Source organism: Kogia breviceps, chromosome 5 (assembly GCF_026419965.1).
Source record: "Kogia breviceps isolate mKogBre1 chromosome 5, mKogBre1 haplotype 1, whole genome shotgun sequence".
Classification (NCBI taxonomy): Eukaryota; Metazoa; Chordata; class Mammalia; order Artiodactyla; family Physeteridae; genus Kogia; species Kogia breviceps.
This window is the reverse complement of record NC_081314.1, coordinates 108,799,758-108,827,313: the sequence shown is the minus strand read 5'-3', so window position 1 is coordinate 108,827,313 and position 27,556 is coordinate 108,799,758.

The window sequence follows — 27,556 nt, the reverse complement described above, 5'->3', positions numbered from 1 at the left end:
TGAAAATGAGTTTTCAGCTGAAATTGATAAGAATGAGTATGCAGTTAAAACAAGCTCTTAATCATTTTCATTATGAAGAAAGAACATAAACTTCATTATCAAATGAACAGGGGGAAAGCTAGGCCTTCATGATAGGGAGTTATGTGGGAGTGCCTCTTAGAATTCTTTTCTTCTCAAGCAAACCCTCCCACATGGAACAAAGAAGCCAATGCCTTTCCTCTCATCTCTCCCCTTGTCCCTACTGTTTTTAATAATGTATATCTGACATGCTAACAATAAAGCACATGTCCTTTCATTGTTGACTGATCTGATAATGGCAGTCTGATAATGGCTTAAGAGGAATGATAAGTGGAATCACATATCCAGGGTCTCCTTTGTTGATGGTATAACCAGGGGTGTACTTCCAATTTGCAGTTTGGTGCTGCATCTTTAGAAGTGCCACATTTGTTTGATATCCACTTGGTGCTGTGCCATTAATCTACCAAACTCAGGGGTCAACTGTTCCGACAATGTGTGAATGAGGAATCAAAGATATGGACATTGCAGAAGTTTGCGAAAAACAAAAGAAACAGTTTGTTTCCCAGGGTGTTGTTTTTTTTAATCTCCAGGCATAAAATAATAAAATAGCATTCTGAGAAAATCTAAGTATACCATATGATATGTACACACGCTTTATACCATCTACAGATTTGGCCTGAATAATGTTTCATGTTTTCCATAATGAATGAAGAATCAATCTGCTCTATGTTTTACCATTTGGAATTAATCCAAGACCAAGTACTTTCCAGATTATTCTCACAATTTTTCTGCATCTTAAACTCTTCTTTAGGGGAAAATACATCTTTTCAATAATTTAAACATTTTTCTACTATTAACATGTGTTACTTGGGTAGTAATAAAAAATTGTGTTTAAAATCTAAATTGTAAACTTTGATAAAGACCTTCAAAAAGAAAAGTCTATGATTACAAAAATCAGAAAAGGCTTATGTTAGAATATTAACTTTTCCCAGCCAATAGTAACATGTTGTTTTCATAAAGTTCTCTTTCTGAAGAGAATCCCACTCTCTGATTAACCAAAGTGCATTACATTAATAATATATTTTTTGTCTTACATGAAGTGATAGTGATTGAAATTAAGCCTTTTCTGGGGTTGAGGATATATTTACAGTTAAGAGACTCAAATTCATCTACAAAACATTTGTCTTTTTAGGATTCATATATATGTATATATGTGTATCATATATATGTAATTTGTTACTTTCTCCTGTTTTTCCTTTGATTAAGAATTTTTAAAATGAGATTAAGCTATATATACATGACTTATATTCTTTTAACGTTAATAATTATCTCTCAAAATACTGTGGTACAAATGAATACTCTAGGTAAACTTATTATTCAAACATCCCTTCTATTAGAATTGATTTTAATTTTAAGATAAAATGGCATGAAGACTTTTAGTAATACTTTTAGTTGTATACTCAAACTGTCCAATAAAATATAATATAGACACATTTAGGATATGATGTTCTGTGCACATGGAGTTACAGGAACTTAATATGTGGCTTTTATTTTTGTTATGATTGTCTTTGCTGAGCTGCTATACATAAGAAGGAAAGAAAAAAATGTTATGTATCAGTTTAGTAAATACTATTTAAATTAATGTTTGAAGAGAACAGGTGAAGAAAATGACTAACAATTTGTGAAACAAATGATTAGCCATAAGTACAGAGAGGTATTAAATTAATACGTCTGCTATGCACTAATTTATGTCAACTCAATGGAAACTCTTAAGTGAAAACTTGCTAACAAAAGAAACTTGTTAATGAAATATTATTTTATTCAAAGCCTAAACACTTAAAAAGGCTTTTGAGGCTTCCCTAGTGGCGCAGTGGTTGAGAGTCCGCCTGCCGATGCAGGGGACACGGGTTCGTGCCCCGGTCCGGGAAGATCCCACATGCCGCGGAGCGGCTGGGCCCGTGAGCCATGGCCACTGAGCCTGCGCGTCCGGAGCCTGTGCTCCGCAACGGCAGAGGCCACAGCAGTGAGTGGCTCGCGTACCGGTTAAAAAACAAAAAAAAAAATCTGTTGTACCCACCTCTCATGGGAAAATCTACTACCAAGCTTAAAGCTTCTGCAATAAATAACGCATTTTAACTTTTTGCTTTCCAATATGCATTTTCAGGGTGGACAAATACCTTAATGTATTTCCTCTGAAAATAACATCTTAAGTCAAAGTGTAAATTCTTTCTTTCAAATGATTTTTAGAATTCATGCAATCCTGTAGTTATATATTTAAAAAAAATATTTCGAGTGCAAAAATAGGCTGTAGAAAACCATAAGTTTTGAGAACAAACTTTTTAAAAAATTATGTATTTATTTGCACCAGATTATTTATTTATTTGCACCAGGTCTCAGTTGTGGCATGTGGGATCTAGTTCCCTGACCAGGGATTGAACCTGGGCCCCCTGCATTGGCAGCCTGCAGTCTTAACCACTGGATCACCAGGGAAGTCCCGAGAACAAACTTTTAGTAAGACCTATACATAAATTATGAGTTGAGCAAAAGGTTCTCATGAAGTCTTGATGTGATTAGATTTTTCTTGCAACAGCAACTTTAATTGCACTGTATGATGACACAAAGGTGAGTTTTTATTAGGGAAGAAAGGTAAAGATTATTTTCTTTTTCTGGGTAAGGAAGAAGGGCAATATTATCACCAGGGAAGCTTCCAAGTCCAAGTCAAGTACAAATGTGACAGTTTACCCATGAAATGAATACTCCTTTCACCTCCTGAATAGCTAGATACTGTATTTGTAGATTTCTGATAGTGTCTCTCAATAGACATAATTAAACTTGAATGTTACAATGTCTTTCATGCCAAAGATGTCTCCAAATCTTAATAGGGTTAAATTTTATCTTACAGTATCCTATTAATTAAATGGAACTTTTAATTGAAATGCATAGCTGAATTTTTATAAAGGTATGGAAATGGTTTCATTTTTTCTGCCGTGACTATGATATTGGTAATAACAAATGTTTTTATTTGGGATAAAAAGTAGAACTTAAGAAAAGTTTATAAGTATGACTCTCAAAAGACACATCTTCTCAGATGAAATTAAAATTGTATCATCTTTAACTCATTTTGCACATCAAAAAATCAAGGTTGCCTAGCCAATATTCTTTCACAGAGTTTATTTTTTCCTAAACATATGCATTTTGAAAAGATGCTACTTGACAGAGAACTGTTTATGAACTTTCCTTTAACATAATTTTTATAAGAGAATAGTCATCCATCTTGTCACAGAAACAATGGAGTATAAGTATGATATAAGAGGAGAGAGTAAATAGGAACTACCAAGTAGAATTAATACAATATTAAATGCTGTATATCCAAAATGTGGCAGGATAGCAAATTCACTTATATTAAAATGTAGGACAAAAAGAAAAGTAGTTTTTACTTTAATTTTTTCATAAGGCCAAAATCCACTAAACAAGAGAGATAGCTTAGCAATTGAAAAAAAATAATATTTCAGTATTTTCTAGTTTAAACGTCTCTTTTTTTGTTAAAACACTGAAAAACTGTCATCCGCAAAGCCAATGCATTAACAATTCCCAGGAAATAAAAACAGAATCTGAGTAATAAAATAAAGTCTAACCTTTTCTTTTCCTTTGTGCTTAGTGTAGTCTCACTTGCTTGTAGGGCACTGCGTGCAGAAGCCTCACACCCAGCCCATCAGATACTAGGGAGAAATGGTTACACGGGCACCTCAAGCAGAAGCACCGCACACGACACTCAATTCAAGATGGCGGCAGCGGGCCGTGTGCAGAGACGCTGCACCCGGCACTGTGATCTGCAGCGTCAGCAGCGCAGCTGCATCTGCTCTGCGAGAACTCCACCCCCTCCCGCTGCTGACGAAATCCCTATACAGCAGCCCTGCCCACAGCCTGTGAGGAGAGGCTTGTGCTCTAGTGCGGGAGCTTACAAGTCTCCGTTCTCTGGTCAGAGAACAAAACTTTCCTTTGCTTCTGAACTGAACTCAGTCTCCTGTTGGCTCCAGGGACGCCAGGTAGGAGGAGCCTTGTTGGGCCCGACTTGAAAAGGTCAGTAACAAAACTATTCAAAGTTTCTTTTCTATAGAGTTGATTTAACTAACTCTCTTTCTTCAGTGAAATGCTCTTTCAGGTTTTATCATTTCCCTTTCCCAGCCCCCAAGAGGATTTTCGTTGTGTTTGGGTAGGGAGAGTGTGTTTAGCAACAGGGCAGCAGACATTCTTCAATGCAGAATCTTCTGGATCTTCCTTGTCTTTCCTTTGGAGTGGCTGGAGAAATCTAGTCAACCTGATTGAGTGGCAATCTTTCTTCACATTATATTCAACTATTAACCTCAGGCAGCAAGCCTTGTGGCCAAGCCATCATAGATAACGTGGTTTCTTCTCTACTTTGTGGAAGAAACTTTTCAATCTGATTCCTCTGGATTTGTTTCTTAATATGTCAAAGAAAGGTAAAAATTTCTGTTCACTCAAAACCTCACTTGCAAAATTGTATTTTGAATGCCATCTGAGGAGTACTCTTTATCCTTTTTTTTTTTGCATACCGTTGGCAACAACCTTAATTATCCTTTACTAAATCTACTACTTTGAGATTATTAAGAAATAAAGTGATACAGATCAAAGTACAGAAGGAAAACAATACATTTAATACATTTTTAAAACACATATTTGAAGTGAAGATGATGTGGGTTTAAAAATAATTAAAATAAAGCTGAAAGTTAATAATGGTTCCCTTAATTAGCTAATCAATGGATTTCCTTACCCAAAAAACATTGAGTATTCATATATTCTAGATAGTGTTCTACATCCTGGAAATACATCATTGAACACAGCACACAAAACTTCTGTCCTATTTGAGCTATTTTTCCTGTGAACAGCACAGTTGTTAATCTTATTTTTTCCCTGGCTTTCAGCACCTATATGCTGTATGCTGATAACTATATCCTGATAACTACTATCAGTGAAAGTGTAATCCAAAAAACAGAAACCACTGTAAGGATTCAAAAAGCAGGACTTTAATAGAGTCAGTTGGTACATAGGGGATAAAGGAGCTAAGATAAAAGGGGAGCAGTGACGTAACCAACATTTTACCAACAGCTACACTCTTAGATTAGAGGATCAAAGAATGGAGATAGAATTACCAGATATCAGAGCCAGCCTGTGGGGTAGGAGTTGGAGCCACAAAGGGTATTCAGCCACCACTAGAGATATTATTCAAGGCAAAAGGAGAGGGAAAGAAATACACTTGATTCTCCACTCTTTCACTTTCCAGCCTCTCACCAGTGTCTGTAATCAGCCAAAACCCAATGTGAGACATGGCCAGCAGTGATTAGCCTGCTTGCGATGCAGAGCAGAACAGGGGAAGGATGAGGATACACTTATCTGAGGAAAAACAGAACAAGCCTGGCACAACTGCCAACTTTATTTCTCCTGTTACTGTTTTCCTCCTGAACTCCAAGTCATGTGTTCAAATGCCTTTGTGAGATTTCCCTTGGATATGTAAAAGGCACAGTATATACTGAATATGAAAAATATCGAACTTTGATTAGGAACACATGCATACACACACACACAGTGAAACACACCAACAAAGCTTAACTAACTAATATGTGACCATTCATATTCCCCTGATACACTGTAAACTATGTATTATCACAGCTGTTCAAGCATTAAGTTAGGGATTGGCCATTCCTCTTCTCTTACCTTTACCTCCCTTCTCCTGACCCTGTTCATTTCATGTATAAGTCCTATCTCTAAAACATTCTGGGTCCATCTACTTTTCTTCATTTCCACAACTAATAAATCTAAACCACCATTACTTTTACTCTGGATTTTTGCAATATCTCCTAACTGCCCTAATGGGGTAGAATGTATTTTTCAAAGGTGTCTGTATCAAAATCTCTTATCTTGCATAATTTTCTTGCCACATCCCTATCAAAAGGTAAAATCCATTTCTCTACCCACTTGAATGTGTGAGGGCCTGTTACTGGTTTGACCAATAGAATAGAAGAGGTGTAACACTGACCCAGTACCAAGACTTCACTTTCCTGCCTCTTGAAGCCAGGAAGAAATGTGACTACCGGAAACTACCATGCCATGCGATGCCTAATCCATGTGGCAAGATCCTGCAGTATGAGACCACACCTTTAAAAAGAAAGAGGCCAAGAAGCACTTCTAGTGCCAGATATATGAATGAATAAGATATCTTGGAAGTGCATCCCCAAATCTCCAGCTGTCTAAATGATATCCTCCAAATGCTAAGTATAGAATTATCATAAAATTCAGCAATTCCACTTCTAGATATCTACCCAATAGGAATGAAAATATATATCTACACAAAAACTTGTATGTGAACGTTCATATTAGCATTAATTCGTAATAGGCAAAAAGTAGAAACAACCCAAATGTTCATGAACTGAAGAATGAATAAACAAAATATGGTATATTTATACATATGCAATGGAATATTATTTAACAATAAAAGGAATGTAGCACTGATACATGCTACAACATGGATGAACCTTGCAAATATTATGCTTAGTGAAAACAGTGAAAGAACCCAGTCAATAAAAGTCTACATATTATATGATCCCATCTCTCTTGAATGTCCAGAGTAAGCAGAGCTATAGAGACAGAATGTAGATTAATGGTTGAAGAAGGCAAGCAGGGGAGTGTGTATATTGGTGGAGGGAGATGAGTGGGTGTTGAGAAAGAATGAGGAAAAAGTGCTAATGAGTTTATGGTTTCATTTTAGGGTGATGAGATTGTTCTAAAATTAGATTAAAGTGATGGTTTCGTAAGTAAAAAACATTAAGGTATAAATTTTAAATGGGGGAACTATATGATATGTAAGTTATATCTCAGTAAAGCTGTTAAAGAAAAACAACTCTAATCCAGACATGTCAATCCTTTATTAAAACCATTGTTTGACTTTGCATCCTCCCACAATAAACTGCAGGCTCTTATCCTAGGCCCATAACCCTAAGAATAAATCCCTATGAGGTCACAACCTGTTCTACCTTTCTGATCCTACCTCTGGCAACTCTCTCAAAAGTCCACTGTATTTCAGCTCTGCTGATTTTTTTCAGTGCTTCCATAGTCTAAATTTGTTCCTTTCCTATGGTATTCATACCATAACTATGCCTATACCTGGAAAATTCTTCCCCCAGGTCTCCACATGTCTACATCCTTGTAGCCCTTTGGGTCTTATCTTAATATTAACTTCTTAAGGTAGATTCACACAATCAAAATAGCTTGCTAGTCACTCTTACACAGCATTTTGTTGTCTTCATAGCACTTCTAACACTATAAGACATTATTGAGTTTGTTTTATTTATTTACTTGTGATGTCTTTGTATCCCACTAGACTTTGAGCTCCATGAGAGTTGAAATCTCAAGAGATAATCAAAATCTCTTGATTATCACTTTGCAGCACCTGGAAGAGTGCTCAGAGTAGATGCTTCCTAAATATTTGTTCACTGAGGAATTCTTTACATTTAATTATCTTCACATATTTACCATCATGGAGCAAATGATAGCTTTTCAAAACAGCTATATGTATCATTGTTTGTAACCTTCATTCTCACCTTTCTCTGCTTGCTGCTAGGGAAAGCTCAGGCTGCCTTTAGATCAGACCAGCACTGCCCAAAAGGATGCTTCAACCAGTTCTTACCTGCCTGTATCACAGATCTTCCCATTGCTACAGTAACAATGGAAATACCTTACAAAATATTTTATAAGTGTTTACACTTTATATTTTACTATTTATGATATAAATTGGTGAAGACAGGCCATTATAGCAGGGAATCAGGAAAACTAAATTCTTGCCTAGATTTTGTTCTCAAAGGGATCGAGTTACTCATCTGAGTGTATAAAATATTGAACATTTTCTAGACCACTTCTGAAATCTCTTCTTTTTACAACATAAAAAAAAACTGGGCTATAGGAACAATGTAGATATCCTAGCAGCACTAAGAAGTTCTAGGTTTATCCCTTCATGGTTGTACCTGATTTAATCTAATTGCTTCCCTAATTTGCTGGGTAGGATTTTCTATTCCTCTCTATTCTTGTGAGAAATTTCATGTGTTGAGCTGATTCACAATCTCATGGCACTCCCTTGCCAGCCCAGTTTAGCCCACTCCTACAACTGATGCTGTGTGGCATTTTGTCTTGCTGCCTTCTCCATTTACCTCCTGCACTGGGGCTACCTATCAGCATCAAAGGCATTAGCTCAACACTGGTTCACCCAGTCAGGCCTGAGAGGTTGCACACTGCATGTGAGTAGAAACTCTCTCTCCTTGATCATCCCGTAAGACCTTATACATTCCTTATATAGTGCTATATTAGTTTGCAGTTATTGATTCACTTGTCTGCTTCTCCTTGAGACATTGGGGCTGGGACAATTACTTGCTTTACATATTGCTATTGTTATGGCAGTGTCTGGAATTAAAAAGTGATAAGAATAATATCTACATTTATTGAGTGCTTGTTGTCATCGGGTATCATACTAAATGCTTTTTATCTTAATGACAAAAAGTTTCAAGACAAAGTTTTGATGATACCTATCCATGATAGGTATCATAATACCTACAGGCTCTACCTGTATCCCCATCTTACTGATGTGAAAACAAAGACCCAGAGAGAATAAGTCATTTGCCTTATGCCACATAATTCACAGAGGCAAGCTAAAATTTCAATCCAGAGAATCTGACTCCAGGCTCATTTAAGACTAAAGACTATGCTCTATAGCATTTAAAATGTGCTTACTAATTACAGAATGAATTAATAAGTTCTTAGGACAAAATGGCACCAGGTGGTTAGAACCTTGACTAAATACAGATAGATTTTGGCTTTCCAACTTAATAGTTTTATGAATTTGAATAAATTGTCTCACCTTTCTGTATCTCTTTGCCTTCATTGTTAATATGTAAAAAAAATAGTACAGGTTTATCATCAAGAGGTTGGGTAAGTTTTGATTCCACCATGTTCTTAGAAGATGAAAATAAGAAATATTAGTGAACTGTTTTAATGTTTATCACAGTAGTCAGCATATGTTCACTATTCTTATTTTTGATGTGACTATTATTTTAAAAGGTCCTACATAACTTTATTATTAGGGGAATATACCCTACTCAGTTCAATTTAGAAAATGGCTTTTGAATCATTCTCATGTGCAAGGCATTAGGGTTATCTAAAGGACAACCAGATTTCTGATGCTCAAGAAGCTTATATTGAAATGATGGAGTCTGATATGTATAAATTTAATATTGGTACAATGTAAATTTACAGGATGATTCTATAAATAAAATATCTTGGGTTACAGAAAATACAGTAATAAATGCTAACTGAAGAACTGAAGATCTACACAAATAACATCTCAAGTAAATTACAGGAGAAGATTACCATCCATCAGAATAGGATGGAGAAAATGGGGAACACTCACCCAAGTAAGGAGATGAGAAGAATAAAGACAGCATGGTACAAAAGTGCCTCATGACCAGAGTTCAGCCCATGTCAGGGTTGTGGAAGCTTTGGATATGGATCTGGGCCTTGTTGAGAATTATGAATACCATGCTACAACGCTCAGGCTTTATTCTTTGGAAACTGAAGAACCAACTGACTTTTAGATCAGGGACATAAATGATCAGATTTAAATTTTAGAAGGATGAATGTGTGATTGTGCTTTTTTTTTCTCCTGGAGAGAATTGAGGAGAACTTTCTGGATTCAGGAATGCAGAAATACAGAAATAAGTTTCCTCCAGAAGTATAAGAAGGCACATAAGAATTGGAAGGAAGAAATATCAGAGAAAGATTTAAAAGACAGTACAGCTATAAAACCCAAAAGAGTGGTGACCACTTGAGTATAGAAGAGAGGAACAAATTGGATATGGCAGTAAGATGCTTAATACACAAGAAGAGGTAACTGGAAGTAATTGAGGGTCCCCCAAAAGTGGGATGGTAATGAAGAAATGAGTTTGAGTTACATCATATGATTTAGAGGTGTTTGCAGGAATTTCACATGGAGGTGTTTAGATATTAGCTAGTGGTCGAACAGAAGCATGAAAAGAAAAGAAAAGTCAAGGAAAGAGAGATTGTGTGTATGTAGGAGATTGTGTGTATATAGAAGTGGATGGGAAATTAGGTCAAGGGCTGCAGACAGGTCATATACAAGATAAGTTTGTGGAAAGGCTGAGCAACATAGCAATTAGAAAATCATTGGTCATTTTTAAGTTTAGTCTTAGCTGAATAGTGAGGGCAGAAGCTGTTTTCAGTGAAAGGAAGAGAGACGTAAATTTGGGATGATAAAGTGGATTACAAATTCAAGGAGTTTGGAAGAAAGAGGAGAAGTTATCATGTTTCTCCACTGCTCTACACCTCCCAGTCACTTCCAATCTCACTCCAAATGAAATACGAAGTTCTTATCACAGCCTAGAATCCTCTGCATTGTTTAGCTTTCTGATGATTCTCTAAACTCATCCTCCCCACTTTCCGTATGATCCCCTACAGCTAACTCTTCTGTAGCACATGGGTGTCCTGGCTATTTCTCCAACAAAACACACAGACGTTTGCCTGTCTCAGGTCTTTGTGTTTGCAATTCCTGTAATTTCCCCAGTTTTTCACAAGGCACTACGTTGATTCTTTTTGATAAGTATCATCTTAACAAATAGACTTTCCAGGACAACTGATTTTAAAAAGCCTACTCCCTTTCATCCTGTCCCTGCCCTGTTCTTTCTTTTTTGCTTCTATTACAACCTGACGTTTTAAAAATTTATTTGTTTTTTATCCTTGTCCCATCCCCTCCCTGTCTTTTCAGACTGTAAGCTACAGTAGAGCAGGAATTTCCTCTGTTTTATCCAATGCTATATTCGTAGTATCTAGAATAGTGCCTGGCACATACTAGGTGTTCAGTAATTATTGATTAAATACATGAATGAAAATATGACAATATGGGGCTATACTTAGAAAGACAAATTGAGGTAAATGAAGGATTTTCCAGTTGGGTTAGGATTCGGGTTAAGCAATTGAGACTATTTGTATCTGGAGAGAAAGAATCAATATGGAGAAGAGGTTGAGGACATCTTGAAAGGAGAGAGGGTATAAATAGGCAATGGAACAATATTCTGCAAGGGGTATACAGAAGAGCATTGTATCAGGGCAGCAGGTCAGGGATAAATCTCAGAAAGGAATAGGAGAATTTCTCCATCTGAAATCTAAGGAAAAGAAAAAGGATGGATAGGAATGAAAATAAAATTTGAGGAAAGAAATTGGAAGCATTGATTCTTAAACTATGAAGAATTCAATAATTCCAAAACAGGCTAGAAGGAAAGGTAGGGCAGAAGCTTAAGGAGAGGCAGAGGAGGGAAACCTCCAACATGCTGCTTACAGTGAAAGGAGAAGACATGCAGATTTCCTGGAAGTCAGTCCAGGGCAAAATTCTTCCCTCTTCATCACACTTGCCTTGCAAATTGTTTTTAGTATGATCATGTTTCCGACACAGAGCCATGTGTACCATTTAAAATGAAATTTTATTCTACTAAGTTTTTCAGATATAGTCTATTGTGGGGGGAGATAAGTAAATATGGGATGTCAGTGTATTTTACTCACTGAAATTAACCTGTATGTGTATATATATATATCTTGATTCTTGCATATATCATATATGTATATATTATGTATATGTATATATATGAATATATGTGTATATATGAATATAAATAGATGTATATGTACCTATAAATATATAAATACATATATGTGTGTATATATATATATATAAAATTAAAGTATAGTAGATAAAATTAGTTGGGCTTCAGTTTTCTTAGAATCTCCTTGGGGACCTGCAAGAATCTAGTATCTTTCTATCTTGAAACTGAATTTTCCACTTGATTCCTGGCAGAAGCCATCATCATCTCTTCAGACTGATGATAGTTGTTGTTTAAGCTTTAATGGGACAGACCACCGAATATTTATCCCTCTCTGATGATCCAGCTGCTTTACTAAATGTTGTCATTTTTTTTTTAACTGTTCTGGCATTAGAAAGCAATTGACAACATTTTTTTTCTATCTACAAAGTAGTACATGAATGTTAAAAGAAAAGGGAGAACATACAACAAAGAACATAAAAATTATCCATGATTTTACAATTACCAGTGTAATTGTTTGATAATTTTTATTGCTGTTTTCCTTTCTAACCTATTTTTCTGTGTATATGTCCAATTTTTAATTGTTCCAAATAATAATGTATACAGTTCTACAGTCTGATTTTTTAAAAATTTCTATCATTAGCATTTTTCCAGGTAATTAAATGCTCTTGGAAAGATTAGTTTTTTATAGCTGCATAATATTCTATCCTATGGAATTTCTTTGATTTTCTTTTTGTTATAAATACTACTGCAAAAACTTTTCTACACAAATTCTTCATCTATTTAAGGGCATGAGTTTTAAAGTTCTTTGAAACATTATCATTGTTTCTGTGAAAGATTATCATCACAACTGCTGAGTTTTTGTTTTTAAACCAATACATCAGACAGAACATGGGAAACTAATATTTAATTTCATATTTATATATTGATGCTTATAGTGTCTTAGAAGTTGCTTTTTGTGTTGTTACATTACCTTACCCAAGTATTCATAATCAGTAATTCTCATGAACTTGTGTCCTGTTTTGTATTAATACATTTGTTATATTTAGTAAAGCTAAAAGAAGTAAATTTTGTGCCATATGTGTTCTTGGACACACTAAGTTAGAAATAGCACTAAATTCTGTATTTAGATTGTATTTTTTATAATCATCATGGGAAACAACATTACTATAGATCTTGTTGCAACTAGTAGATAATATTGTCATCAAGACCAATATTTGGACACTGGGAGTTACTTGAAAATTGTTTTATTTAAACTTTTTTTTTTTTTGCATCAAAATATTCCCTAATAGTATTAAAGCAGATATTATTTTAAGTTTTTCAGAACATACCTTGTAAATGAAATACAGTTATGTGAAAGATTGCTTTTTCCCTGGGTAGAAATATCCTACTCTGTAGCATTTCAAGAGCTATTTCTTTTCGTTGTTCTTGTTCCAAGAACATAAGTGCTCTTGAGTGAATGGATAATGTTGGTTGAGAGAAGAGAATAGAGGGGGATAAATCTCACATGTTTCTTTTTGGAATTCATCAATGGCATCTGCTAATGTTCACAGCAGACAAAGTTGCTTAAAATGCAGACTTCTGCTGTTCCCACTACAATCGATATTGCACATCTTTCATACTTTAAAGACTGATTTTACTGTAAATCTTCCAGCATTCCTTAGGTGATAAATGGCAAGCTTTTAGGGATCAGACCATTTCAACTAACATAGCAACTGTATTTCTATGATGAAGATCTATTTAAAATAAAATGGACTTTGTTTCTGATATAACTGCAAGAAATGAAAAGAAGACTGACCACCATTCTTACAACTTCTGTGGCCAAATCATCAGATGGTGCTTAGTTTCATTTGTTTCTGTGTGTGTTTCTTATTGGAACTTAAAATGCTCTTCTTAGAGCATTATACTGTAAGAGAAAGAAAGCCTTCAAAAAAAATATGGTACTTTCTCCTGGATCATTTAACTTCTACCCAAAGCACATATAATTTACAAAGTTTTCTAAATCCTATAATTTTCTTCTGGGGAAACTATCTCTCTGTCCAACCCAAACCTTCCATAAGCACAAAGTGTCACAGGGTATAACAAGGAACAAGTTGGTGACCCCTAGAAAGGGGATCCAGAATTTCCACTGCTATTGTCACAGAGCTGAGCTCCTGGTCATTGTATAACCATTTTGATATTTGCAGAAATCTTGGGGGTAGAGAACATAAAGGGAAGTAAAAAGTAGCTTGAGTAGTTTTCAAGAAGAATGTAACTTAAAATATATGCTTAGTGTAGCTTAAAAATAAAATTTCAAATTTTTAAACCATTCTCAGATTTGTGAAAAAAGAGGGAAACTTGTATTGATCTTACAGAATGTTTACTTGTTGGTTTTATTTATTCTAAAGAAATCATTTTTTATTTACAGGAGATATTTGGAAATGACAGGTGCTGTGTCTCCTATGACCTAAAAAGCCTGCTTTTTTGGAAGACAGTTATTTTTGGTTTTGAGTAGAGGGTAGAGAAAGAGAATAGAGGGGACATCATGGTAGTCAGTCTCTTTACTGATTGGTATTGAATGATTGTTTATTTAAAAGATGTTCTTGAAGAAAGTTCTAAGACAATACAATAAGGAAATAATGGTCTTTTCAACAAATGATATTAAGACAACTGGACACCTGTATGCAAGAACTTGAAGTTGGATTCCTTTCTTATACCATACACAAAAAATGTAATTAACAATATCATAGACCTTAATGTAAGAGATAAAACTATAAAAGGATTAGATTAAAACACAAATATAAATATTCATGCCCTCAGATTAGGCAGTAGTATTTATTATATCTTTTATAAGTGGAATCATATCAAATACACAAGTGACAAACTTTTTAAAATAGCCTAACTAACATTCATCAAAAATAAAAACCTCTGTCTTACAAATGATAACATCAAGAAAATAAAAAGACAGCTCACAGACTGGTAGAAAATATTAATATATTTCATAAGGGAATAGAATTCCAAATATATTTTTAAAAATTACAATTTAATAATAAGAAGGAAAATAACTCAATTGAAAAACTAGCAAGGAATTTGATTAGATGTTTCTTCCAAGAAGATATACACTGGGATAATAAGGGCCTAAAATTATGCTCAACATAATGAAATATTAGGTAAATATAAATCAAAACCACCATGTTCATACCCCCTAAGATAGCTATTATCAGAAAGACAGATAATAACAAGTTCTGGGGAGGATGAAAAAAATTGGATTTCTCATTCACTGCTGGCGAGTATGTAAAATGGTAACCTCTCCAGAAAACAGTTTTTAGTTCCTCAAAAAGTTAGGCATAGAGTTACTATATGACTCATAATTCCACTCCTAGTTATGTGCCCAAGGGAAATAAACCTCCACCCCAAATTTATGCATGTTTCTAACAGCATTATTCATAGTAACCAAAAAGTGCAAATAACCCCAATGTTTATCAACAGATAAATTAAATATGGTATATCCGTGCAATGGAACATCATTTGTGAATTTAAAAAAATTAAGTATTAATTCAACTGCAACATAGTTGAATGTAGAAATTATTATGCTAAGTGAAAGAAGCCAGACACCAAAGACCATCTATTGTATGATTTTATTTTATGCAATTTCCAGAATAGGCAGATCTATAGAGACAGAAAGTAGATTAGCAGTTGCCTACAGCTGGGTGCTGGGGGCAGCAAAGAAAGAGCTAGTGTTAACTAGGGAATGCTTGCTAATAGGTAGGAGGTTCTTTGGGGATGATTAATATGTTCTAAATTTAGATGGTGATGATGCTTGCATAGTTCTGTGAGTATACTAAAAAAACATTAAATTGCACACTGTGGTGAATCTTATAATATGGGAGTTACATGTCTCAATAAAAATGTTAAAAAAAAATGAATGTCAGAATCTCAAAATGAGCTTTTAAGAGAAAATTGGTAAAAAAAAAAAAATCCTGATTGAAGGACAGGCCAGGAACTGATGCAACTCTTAAGACATTTCTAGATTCTAGACACAGAGATCTACATTGGATCCCAAGGGACCTAACAAGTCAGAGATGGGGTTAAGTTCTTACTTTGTTCACTTAACTATAAGCCAATGCCACTGATGAATTGCACATAGAAAGCCCTATCTTGTTATATACAAAGCTTAGATTCTTTGAGTTTATCAGGAATCAACACTCTTAATATAGACATTTTTTCTTGGGACAGTAGAGTATTCTCAGTGATTCCACTGTATCTTGCCCTCACACTTTTTTAGGGAGTGGGGAGCAATTATTAGTGATTTCATGTATGTTTTCTGGTTTTGACAAAGAAAAGGAAAATAAAATATCTAATGTTTTATTTTATTATTATTACAGTAGTATCAGTATTTGTGTGGCTCTGCAAAAGGCAGGAGTCATACCTGAAGAATTTATTTTTCAAAGCTTAGTGTGAGGGGAATATTTGTGAAAACTTTACTTGAAATCTTTACTTGATCTATATGTGTATCTTTACATCCATATGTATATGTGTATACAGGTAATATTATCTCAAAAACATTTGCTATTATTCTCTTAGAAATGAAAATACGAGAAACAAATATAGTGTTTCAGTTGAACAAATTTGAAGCAGCATGATTAAATTCCTCTCAAACATAGTGAATCAGTGACAGTCTAAAAATAATTACAACTAACGTCAATCTAGTATATTTTACCTCAACAAAGACTAGAAGTAGACAAATGCAAAGAACTTCATATATTTTTTGGTTACATGTGTTTAGTTTATCATTTATATTAAAGTTAATTTAAATATAATTTTGCTATTAATTGTAATGTCGTCCTGCCTACCCCCACTATCATTTATTTTTGGGCAGTCATGGGCAAACATTTTTAAGCCTATTGAGGCATATTAATCAAGCATAACAATGTGTTTGGCAAGAACAAAATTTTATTTTGTTAGAAAAACAAATGGGCAAGTTTATATTAACTTATCTATAAATCTCTTTTTCTCTATTAAATATTTTGTGATTCTATAATTTGAAATAGTTATAGAATTTTAGAAATAGGTATAAAAGAGTGTTAAGAATATTGCTATTCACAGTGTGTAAAGCATTGTTAAAGTATCTATAGAAAAAAAGTTTTCTGGGATTTCTAAACCCAATAAAAGTCATTACTCATTTCTCAAGAGAAGCTAATAAAATGGTGACAGCTCTTCCAGGGTTACAAAGAAAGAATCCAGGAAAAATTATTATAGTTTTAAAGGGTAATAATGTGCAGAATAATTCATATTATATATATTTTTTAAAAAAACATATACCAAGAAAATTAAGAACGTAGGTGCAATTGACAAATTCTTTGAAGAAATATAACGAAATTGGAACAAAATATAAAATCTGAACTGACAGTTAATAAAATAGTTAACAAAAGATATTTAACAAAAAAAAGACAACTATAGTGAGAATTTTAAAATATTGCTGAAATTAATTAAATATAACCTAAGTAGAGAAACTGAACTCATTTATAAAGCTTTCCCATGAAGATATCTCCAGACCCAAATAAATGATAGTATCAGTGATTTCTATTAAATATTCAAAGGACTGTACATTAGCACTGTCCAAAAAGAGGAGGAAATACTTTCTAACTCATTTTACCAGGCTAGCATATCCCTAATGCCAAAAACTGAAAAAATGAAAATTAACAATTAATATCTTCCCTGAATATATATGTAGAAATCATTAGCAAAATATTAGCAAATTGAATACAAAAACATATTAAAGGACAATAGACTATGACTATGTAGGGATTATCCTTGGACCACAAATTTGTTTTAATGTTTGAAATCAATGATGTAATTCACCATATAAGAATGAAGGATAACAACCATATGATCCTTCCAAAAGCAATAAAAAATAATTGACAGCTTACAATATTCATTCATGATGAAAGTTTTTCCCAAATTATCTTTAGCTAACATCATAATTAATGGTGATTGTGATGGCTAATTTTATGTGTCAAATTGACTGGACCATAGGGTGCCCAGGTATTTGGTCAAATGTTATTCTGGGTGTTTCTGTGAGGATGCTTTTGGATGAGATTAACATTTAAATTGGTAGATTTTGAGGATAAAATAGATTGCTCCCCATTATGTGGCGGGCCTCATCCAATCAGTTGAAGGCTTGAATAGAACAAACAGACTAGGACCCTCTGAGCAAAAGGGAATTCTCCAGCAGACTGCCTTTAGATTTCATCTGCAACATTGGTTCTTATGGTTCTACAGCAATTCCTTTAGACTCAAACTGGAACACTGACTCTCCTGGGTCTACAGCCTGCTGCCTACCCTGAAGAATTTGTATTGCCAATCTTCATAATCACGTGAGTTAATTCCTTGTAGTAAATCTCATTTTTTAATACACACACACACACACAACCTATTGGTTCTGTCTCTCTGGGTACCTCTGACTAATACAGTGATATACTAAATGCTTCCCCTGCAAGATCAGGAAGAGAAGGATGGATGCTCTCATCACTTTTTTTTCAACATGGTACTGAAGGTCCCAATCATTGCAATAACAAAATAAAAATAAATAAAAGGCATAAAGATTCAAAAGGAAGAAATAAACTGCCTCTGTTCAGAGATGGCAAGATTTTTTTTTCATAGAAAATCCTAAGGAATATACCACAGTACTAGAACCAATGAATGAATTTATCAAGGTTGCAAGATAAAGGTCAATACAATTGAGCAAATATATATTTACATACTAGCAGCAAAAAATTAGAAGGTAAATCTGTAATTGCATCAGAACACATAAAGCACAGGAATAAATTTAACAAAAGATGTGCAAGGCATTTAAACAGAAAAGTATAAATTATTGGGTTGGCCAAAAGCTTTGTTCATTTTTTTCCATAAGATGACTCTAGTAGCACTTAGTCCTCTTTAACTACATTTGAAACAATTTTGTTAGATTGTATGTGACAGTTGTCATATCAGCGTGCATTTGAAAAAAGGCATCACAGGCTTCAGGGGACACGGGTTCGTGTCCTGGTCCAGGAAGATCCCACATGCCGTGGGGAGGCTGGGCCCGTGAGCCATGGCCGCTGAGCCTGTGCGTCCGGAACCTGTGCTCCGCAACGGGAGAGGCCACAGCAGTGAGAGGCCCGCATACCACAAAAAACAAATAAATAAATAATAAATAAATAAATAAATAAAGGCATCAACATTGGTGAATTTTTGTGTAGCCATTTTAATATTGAATATGGAAGGGAAAAAAGCAACATTTTTAGCATATTATGCTTTATTATATCAAGAAAGGTAAAAACACAGCCAAAACGCAAAAGAAAGATTTGTGGAGTGTATGGAGAAGGTGCTGTGACAAAGCGTTATGTCAAAATTGGTTTGTGAAGTTTCATGCTGGATTTTAATCACTGGACCATGCTCCATGTTCAGGTGGACCAGTTGAAGTTGATAGCAATCAAATCGAGACATTAATTGAGAATAATCAACGTTATACCACGTGGGAAAGAGCTGACATACTCAAAACATCCAAATCAAGTGTTGAAAATCATTTACACCAGCTTGGTTATGTGAATTGCTTTGATGTTTGGGTTCCACATAAGCTAAGCGAAAAAAACCCTCTTGACCATATTTCCTCATGCGATTCTCTACTTAAATGTAATGAAAACGTTCAGTTTTTAAAACAAATTGTAATGGGTGATGAAAAGTGGATACTGTACAATAATGTGGAATGGAAGAGATCATAGGGCAAGCGAAATAAACAAACCACCAACCACACCAGAGGTCGGTCTTCATCCATGTATATGGTGGGATTGGAGGGGAGTCCTCTATTAGGAGCTCCTTCTGGAAAACCAAACGATTAATTCCAACAAGTACTGCCTCCAATTAGACCAACTGAAAGCAGCATTTGACAAAAATCGTCCAGAATTAGTCAACAGAAAATGCATAATCTTCCATCAGCATAATGCAAAACCACATATTTCTTTGATGACCAGGCAAAAACTGTTACACCCTGGCTGGGAAGTTCTGATTCGCCATATTCACCAGACATTGCACCTTCGGATTTCCATTCATTTCGGTCATTACAAAATTCTCTTAATGGAAAAAATTTCAATTCCCTGGAAATTTAGACTGTAAAAGGCACCTGGAACAGTTCTTTGCTCGAGAAGATAAAAAGTTTTGAGAAGATGGAATTATGAATTTGCCTGAAAAATGGCAGAAGGTAGTGGAACAAAACGGTGAATATGTTCAATAATGTTCTTGGTGAAAATGAAAAATGTGTCTTAGTTTTACTTAAAAACCAAAGGCACTTTTTGGGCAACCCAATATTACTGAGAAGTTACAAAGGATATCAATAAATGAAAATATTCATGTTCACATATTGGAAGGCTCAATATTATTAAAATAGTAATTCTGCCCTAATTGCGATCTTGATCATACTCTTAGAACATTTTTTTCACAGAAATTGTCAATTTGATGCAAAATTGTATATGGAAATGCAAATGACCTAGAATATTCAAAGCAATGTTTAGAAGGAAGAACTAAGTAGTAGGACACACTAATGTTAACATTTCTTCTATCTAAATTATTTAGTAATCAAGCCAGTGTGGTATTGGTAAAATGATAGACATATAGACCAATACAACAGAATAAAGAATCCATAAATACACCTACATGTATATGCAATATTGTTTTTTGACAAAAATGTCAAAAGGGTTCAATGAGTAGAGAAAGTCTTTGGAATAAACAGTGCTAGAAAAACTGGATATTCATATAGGAAAAAAATGAACATTTAAACCTATCCACAGCATAAAAAAATTAGCTGTAAGTCAATCAAATATTTAAGTAGAAAGCTAGAATAACAAAGCATCTAGAAAAAAACATAGAAGTAAAGTTTTACCAATTTGAAGCAAGCAAAGACTGCTTAGGGAGGACGTAAAACATAATATATAACAGAAAAAATTATAAATTGGACTTTACCAAAATTAAAAATTTGTATATTTCAAAATAAAGTATTAAGACAACAAAAAGGTAAAACAAAGGATGAAAGAAAATATTCACAATACATTTATCTTACAAAGGATTTCAGAAAATTTATTTTTATTAATAATATGCAGACAACCAATTAAAAAATAGGTGAAAGGTTTGAATGGATATCACAAAAGACGACATACAAATGGTCAAGAAGCGCATGAAAAGATGCCAAACATCAAAAAGATGCATTAATCATCAGGGAAAAAAATGCAGTGAGAGGACTTCCCTGGTGGCACAGTGGTTAAGAATCTGCCTGCCAATGCAGGACAGACAGGTTCGAGCCCTGATCCAGGAAGATCCCACATGCCGCGGAGCAACTAAGTCCATGCTCCACAACGACTGAGCCTGCGCTCTAGAGCCCGCGCGCCACAACTACTGAAGGCCTTGGGCCTAGAGCCCGTGCTCCACAGCAAGAGTAGCCACCGCAATGAGAAGCCTGCGCACTGCAACCAAGAGTAGCCCCCGCTCACCACAACTAGAGAAAGCCCGCATGCAGCAATGAAGACCCAATGCAGCCAAAAATAAAATATAAACAAATATTTTAAAAATGCAGTGAGAAACCACTACTCATTATTAGAATGGTTAAAATTAAAATGTCAGTTATGCTTAGTTCACTTCAGAATGACAGTGAAAAAATTTTGCAGGAGCAACACTGTTACTCGATTTGCAGTTGACAAGCTGGATGTTTTTAAGTGTATCTACTGCTTTGAAGGAATTCCTGATCTACTTCAAAATTAGCTTTTCCAGTAAAGTCAACCGTTAGTGATTATCTTTGCCACAAATCTTTCTTTAAACGATTCCTGAAAGATGACATGTATATTAACTGGGCTTGAGTTATCTATTTTTTCTTTTTAGAATTATATCAACTAAAGCAAACAAAAATGTAATGATTTTTAAAATTAGGTGGACTTTTTTATTTGTGTTTGTATTTTTAAGTAAGTAGGTTATGTTATATTATTTCCCCAAAGCTCTGTTGTTTTCATTTTTTTCAGTTTGGATTTTTGTAATTGACACCGAACCTTGGCAAGCTGTAATTCATAATCAAATAAATGCTTTATTTTATACGTGTAAAAAAAAATAAAATAGGGCTTCCCTGGTGGCGCAGTGGTTGTGCGTCCGCCTGCCAATGCAGGGGACTCGGGTTTGTGCCCTGGTCCGGGAGGGTCCGACGTGCTGTGGAGCCTGCACGTCCGGAGCCTGTGCTCCGCAACGGGAGAGGCCACAACAGTGAGAGGCCCGCGTACCGCAAAAAATAATAAAATAAAGTACAATAAAATAAAATAAAATACAAAAAAATGTCAGTTATGGACAAAGGATTGTAACAACTGGATCTCATGTACATTGTTATTGAGATATCAGAAAGTTACTTTAAATGTTTAAAATACATCTATCTTATGATCTAGCCATTTCATTTCTAGATATTTACCCACTAGAAGTAAAAACAAATAGTCACAAAAACTGCTTATACGTGAATTTCCATAGCAATTTTATTCACAATAGCTAAAAGCTGGGAAAAAACCAAATGTCTATCCAGATGTGAATGGGGTTAAAAAATACGTGTTACATTCCTGTAATGAAATAATTCTCAGCAATAAAAAGAAACAAACTACTGATGCATACAGCATGTATGATCTGAAATTCATTTCCCTGAGTGAAAAAAGTCAGACTTAAAAAACACAAACTGTAAGACTCCATTCAGTTAAAATTCTAGAAAATGGAAACTAATGGATTATTACTACAAGTATACGAATGATTGCCTGGGGCTGAGCAACAAAGGAGGGATGGACTACAAATAGGTATGAGAACACTTTTGGGGGTGATGGAAGTATTCTACATCTTGTTCACAGGGAGGATTTTAAAGATGTATATATCCATCAAAATTCAAATATGTGTACACTGTAGATGCAGTTGTATGAAAATTATAAATAAATAAAAGCAATTTTTAAAATGGAAGCCAATAAATCATCAAAGTATAGTATGTCCTCAGGACTACATATTGGTGTTAACTATGAAAATGATTTTTAACTGTTGATAATAACATTTTGTGTGTGTGTGTGTGTGATACGCGGGCCTCTCACTGCTGTGGCCTCTCCCGTTGCGGAGCACAGGCTCCGGACGCGCAGGCCCAGCGGCCATGGCTCACGGGCCCAGCCGCTCCGCGGCATGTGGGATCCTCCCGGACCGAGGCACGAACCTGTGTCCCCTGTATCGGCAGGCGGACTCTCAACCACTGCGCCACCAGGGAAGCCCCAATAACAACATCTTTTAAATGCTATAAAATGAGTAGCCTGATGGATTGATTTATTTAGGAAGATCAAACCTATGTAAATGTATACATGCAAAAGAACAAATGAAACTGGAAGAATACGTGTTAAGATATCTTTCAGGCTTTTTCCCCTACATTTTGTAAATTCCAAACATTCTATAAATGAGAGAGATTCTTTTTGTTCTAAAACTACTTTTAAGTGATGTTGATATGATAGAGATGGTGGGATGAGGGAAGAGCCAGGAAATTTCTGTGTCCCTTTTCAGTATTAGGTTCATCATGCTTCTTCTGAAGAGCCTCTCTCATGAGCTGCCTGCATTGCTTCTTGAGAGTCAGATGGGTAGAAGACAACCAGTAGTTAGGCATCACCTGTTAATCTGATAGTAGTTGAAGCTGTAGTTTTAAAAGAAAAAAAAAAAGGCAACATACACAATAATGGCAATACACATTGACAAGGCCGGCAAATATATTACTATTGAGATTACTTGCTTCAGTATACCAATTGGTATAACCAATAGTGCAATGTCCAGTTGAAGTAAATAAAAGAAACTAGTGTACTATATTAGAAAGTAATGGTACTTCAATTTGCTTTATAAATAAAAGGGTTAGAACTGTAGAAGACCTTATAAATCAGAGGCCAAAAAAAAAAAAAAAAAAAAATGTTGCCAGTTAAGACAGTAAAACAACAGAGATGCTTATTTAGGTTTACACACCAAGTTTGGGCAGAAATGAGACATATTTCTCAGAAATAGGCTTTTTTATTAAAGCATAGGTTTCATTCATCTCTGAAACCTTACTATACTAAATTTAAGTAAACTTTTGTGGTGATTTTTCACTCAAAATGCCTGGGAGAGTATACATTTTTTTTTGATCCATTACTTATGTATCATTAGTTCCTGGATTACAGATAACAAATCAAATTATTATATTTTCATGTGATTTGCATTTACATTAAAAAAGAAATCCTCTTTTTCAAGTTCCCATTCAAATTAAATAACTGTATCACCTTAAAATCGTATCTAACGTGTGTAACATGATTCCCACAATCACAATAACACATTCAAACAAACTGGCTTTGTAAAATGTAATAGAGGGAAAAAATACTTTTAAATTTTAGCTTCTAGAATTCTCAGTCTTCTCTTTCTAGTGATATAAAGGTCAAAATTCGACAATAATAATTATTTATCTTTGATAGCCACTAGTGAAAAAATAGTCTTAGGAGCTTTTGTGTTCCTATGAGCTCTAACTAAAACAGTCGTAGTGTCAACAATCTAATCACTACATTCACACGGTTGTCATCATTCCCTTAACCAAACATGCTGATCTTAAATCCCCTTGGGGTTCATGTCACTGTACAGAATTAACCTGTTTACCCTGGTGAGAGTGAACTTGTAGCTTCTGATCAATGACAAGAATTTTCTTTTTCACCTATAAAGAAAACGTCAGTGTTTTCACAATATTTTAGATATCTTTTGCAAATAGTGGGACTCAGCAGGCAAGTTAGAGATGGTGAATTCTATTCATGATATTACAGTTAATTTTTTATGGTGGCTGGTCTCACATTAGATGTTGCTATTGTTAAGAAACATAATTTTAGTTAGAGGTTTTAGGAGATATATAGATAGATACATACATACATATATAGTCAGTGATCCTTGACATTTAATTCTATGATACATGTTTAACATTGTCTTGTTTTTAACTTTTTTTTCCTCTGGTTGAAGCAAGACTTCAGCTCAAATATTGAAATCACCATTTGTGGGTATTTCCAAGGAAATTGTTAAGCGGAATATTTAAAATTACAGGTTTCCTGCAGATTTTTTGCTTAAGAAAATCCTGGCACTCCATTTTCTGGTAGAAATTTTTTGGAGGATTGTATCTGACATGCTGGCTTTCTACCAAAAACCATAGATACACCCTCTTTCACATTTCCTAATTAATATATTTCATATTATATGTTTCTGATCCAGTTTAGGTGTTTTAAAAAGCTCAATAAGAAATATAAACTAATAATATAATTGCAAATTAGAAATAAACATTTAACTAATTAACATATTCTCTTAATATCTGTCTTCAGTTAGTCCGTTTTAAATGTAAATTTAAAAATACTGAATTTCTGGAATTTTAAAAACCATGAAGGAAAATCTATAATAGTTCTGAAAAAAGACGTTGTTCTTCATATTCAAAGTACCGTTCTTAGGAAGGTAAGTTAAAGCCACTAAGACAGGTAATAACTATCACGGGGGGGAATGTTTGTACTCATTAAACTTTATAACACAGCACTGCTTTTTACTTTCACTTTTCTTTCATTTGTCATCTTTGGAAGAAAAATAGAATATCACTAGGCATTAGAAAAAAAGTTACTCCTTATAAATCAGAAATAAAATGTATCTATTGATCTCTAATTGTGGCCTGTTATTGAATTTGCTTTAAAGAGTTCATGCCTTCTGTATGTCTTGAGCTTGAACATTTCCTCTCATCCTCACTTTTGTTCTAGTTGCTGCCTATCATTGTTTAATTACCCAGTCCAGCCTTCCTCTGGAAGTCAGTCATTAGGGAACAGTAAGACAGACTTATGCAGCGTTGTTAGCCTTCTTCCCCAAATATGTTAGCTGATTTGCCAGCTAAGTCAGGAAATACAGATGAAAATTTTATTTATAGTAAGACCTCTTGAGAAGGTGCTAACAATGAGATCATGCAGTAATTTCTAAACACTTATTAAATGTTCATACACAAAGTAATATGATGGAAAGAGGGGTCTTGATCAAATAGATTGAATCACTCTTTCTGTCACTCAGAATTATATTTACTCCATTTCTCTAAGAACTTACTGCTTTCTAGAGAGTTTGTAACTGAGCAAAAATAACTACTAGAACTCAGTCTGGATGTTAGAATGATTTGGGGGATATAGTGACTTTTCTATAATTTTAATTTACATCTGCCTTTTTCTTTTCCCTTTTTAATTTTTCTGGTTACTCTATTGTAATATAACCTGGTGAAGTATGTTTCAAGATTTCCATGCCTAAGATTTCTTTGAAGAATTCCTCACTGTAGTAGGTTTTACTGAAACATCATTCACTGATTAATTCTAGGACTGCGATGCTCCATAAAGCAAAGAAGCATCAAGGGAATAAAAACTCATCTTTCCAAGTTGGAAGACCTCTCTGTAATATTCAGAAACTGTGTTAAACAGGCTGACTTCTGTTTTTAGGCCTACCTGGAAGCTTTTCTTCATCCAAAGTTAACCCTGTTTGTTCTTAAATTCTTGGATAACTAAATATATAAATAAAGATGAAGGAGCTAGGTTTTTCTCTTAAACCTCACAAATAATGCATTAATATTTTTCTCTAGGTTCTTTCCTTATAATCTTAAGATTAATTAAAAAATGCAAGTGGCTACAAAAGGATATTCAGGTAATTGTACTTTGATTAGGAAAATTAACAAATAAAAGACTATCTACTAGACATGACCCAACACATGAGGTGCAGAGCAACACAGAGGGACCTGAGTGTCACTATCTTTTCCAAGTATCTAATATACTTGTCCTGAGGACAAATAAGGACCTTAACTCTTACAGCTGGCAACTGGGCTTTCTCTATAAATCAGATGCTAGAGTCATTCTATTCCATAATGTGTTATTTTGCAAATAAAAGTATTGCTAGTTTGCTAAATATTGATGCCTCTAAAATGAAGATGACTTACATGTGGTACAATTAATTAAAGATACAAATTAAACTTTGTGGACATTAAATAGCTTTTTTACAGGAAGTCAAAAAATTGAAATTTGACTATAATATTTGATTCTTCTGTAGTCATTTAAAACAGTCATACATAATAGTTATATTCTTATTATTTATGAAAGCATGAGACCTAGAGCTCTCTGTCTGTGTGATTTGATTTGTTGGGAGTTTAAAGCTATAAGAATGTTCTTCTTCCTATTTGGGGGAAAAAACCCACAAAATAAAATATTGCATTTCAAGGATTTTAAATTTCAAAAACTAAAAGGAAAGAGAATTTTATATATTGAAAATATTTGCACAGTTTTATTAAATTACAGTTTTGCTCCTATCATTCTTTAAATGTCTCCGTATAAAATCAATTTATTATGAATGATAATAAATAAGTTAACATAAAGATTGCTAAACAAATTCAATGGATATACAGAAAAAAAATTTGCTGTTTATTTATTGCTTGCCTTAAGAATAATTTCTGGCTACCTCCTCTAGGGTCAATAATTCATTTAAACAGCCCTTAATATTGTCTAGTCAACCCAGTTGTCTATGTTTTTAAAGGGGCAGGCATATAAGATTACTGTCAAAAATACAATAAATGTATCAACTTATTCAAACACAATGAAATAAGTGTTACTAACTCACTGCTATGTGAGTAACTCATTCTGCCTACATTTGGGCTGTGTTAAACTGAAAAGGAAAATTAAAGAAGCAAGCTAGTAGGTAGAGTGTTGAAGTCTGACATAAAATGAATCCCAAAAAGGGACAAAACAGAACAATAAAAAAATGAACTTTAAGTTCTCTTATCATGAATCTGAATTACATTTTCATTCAATAAA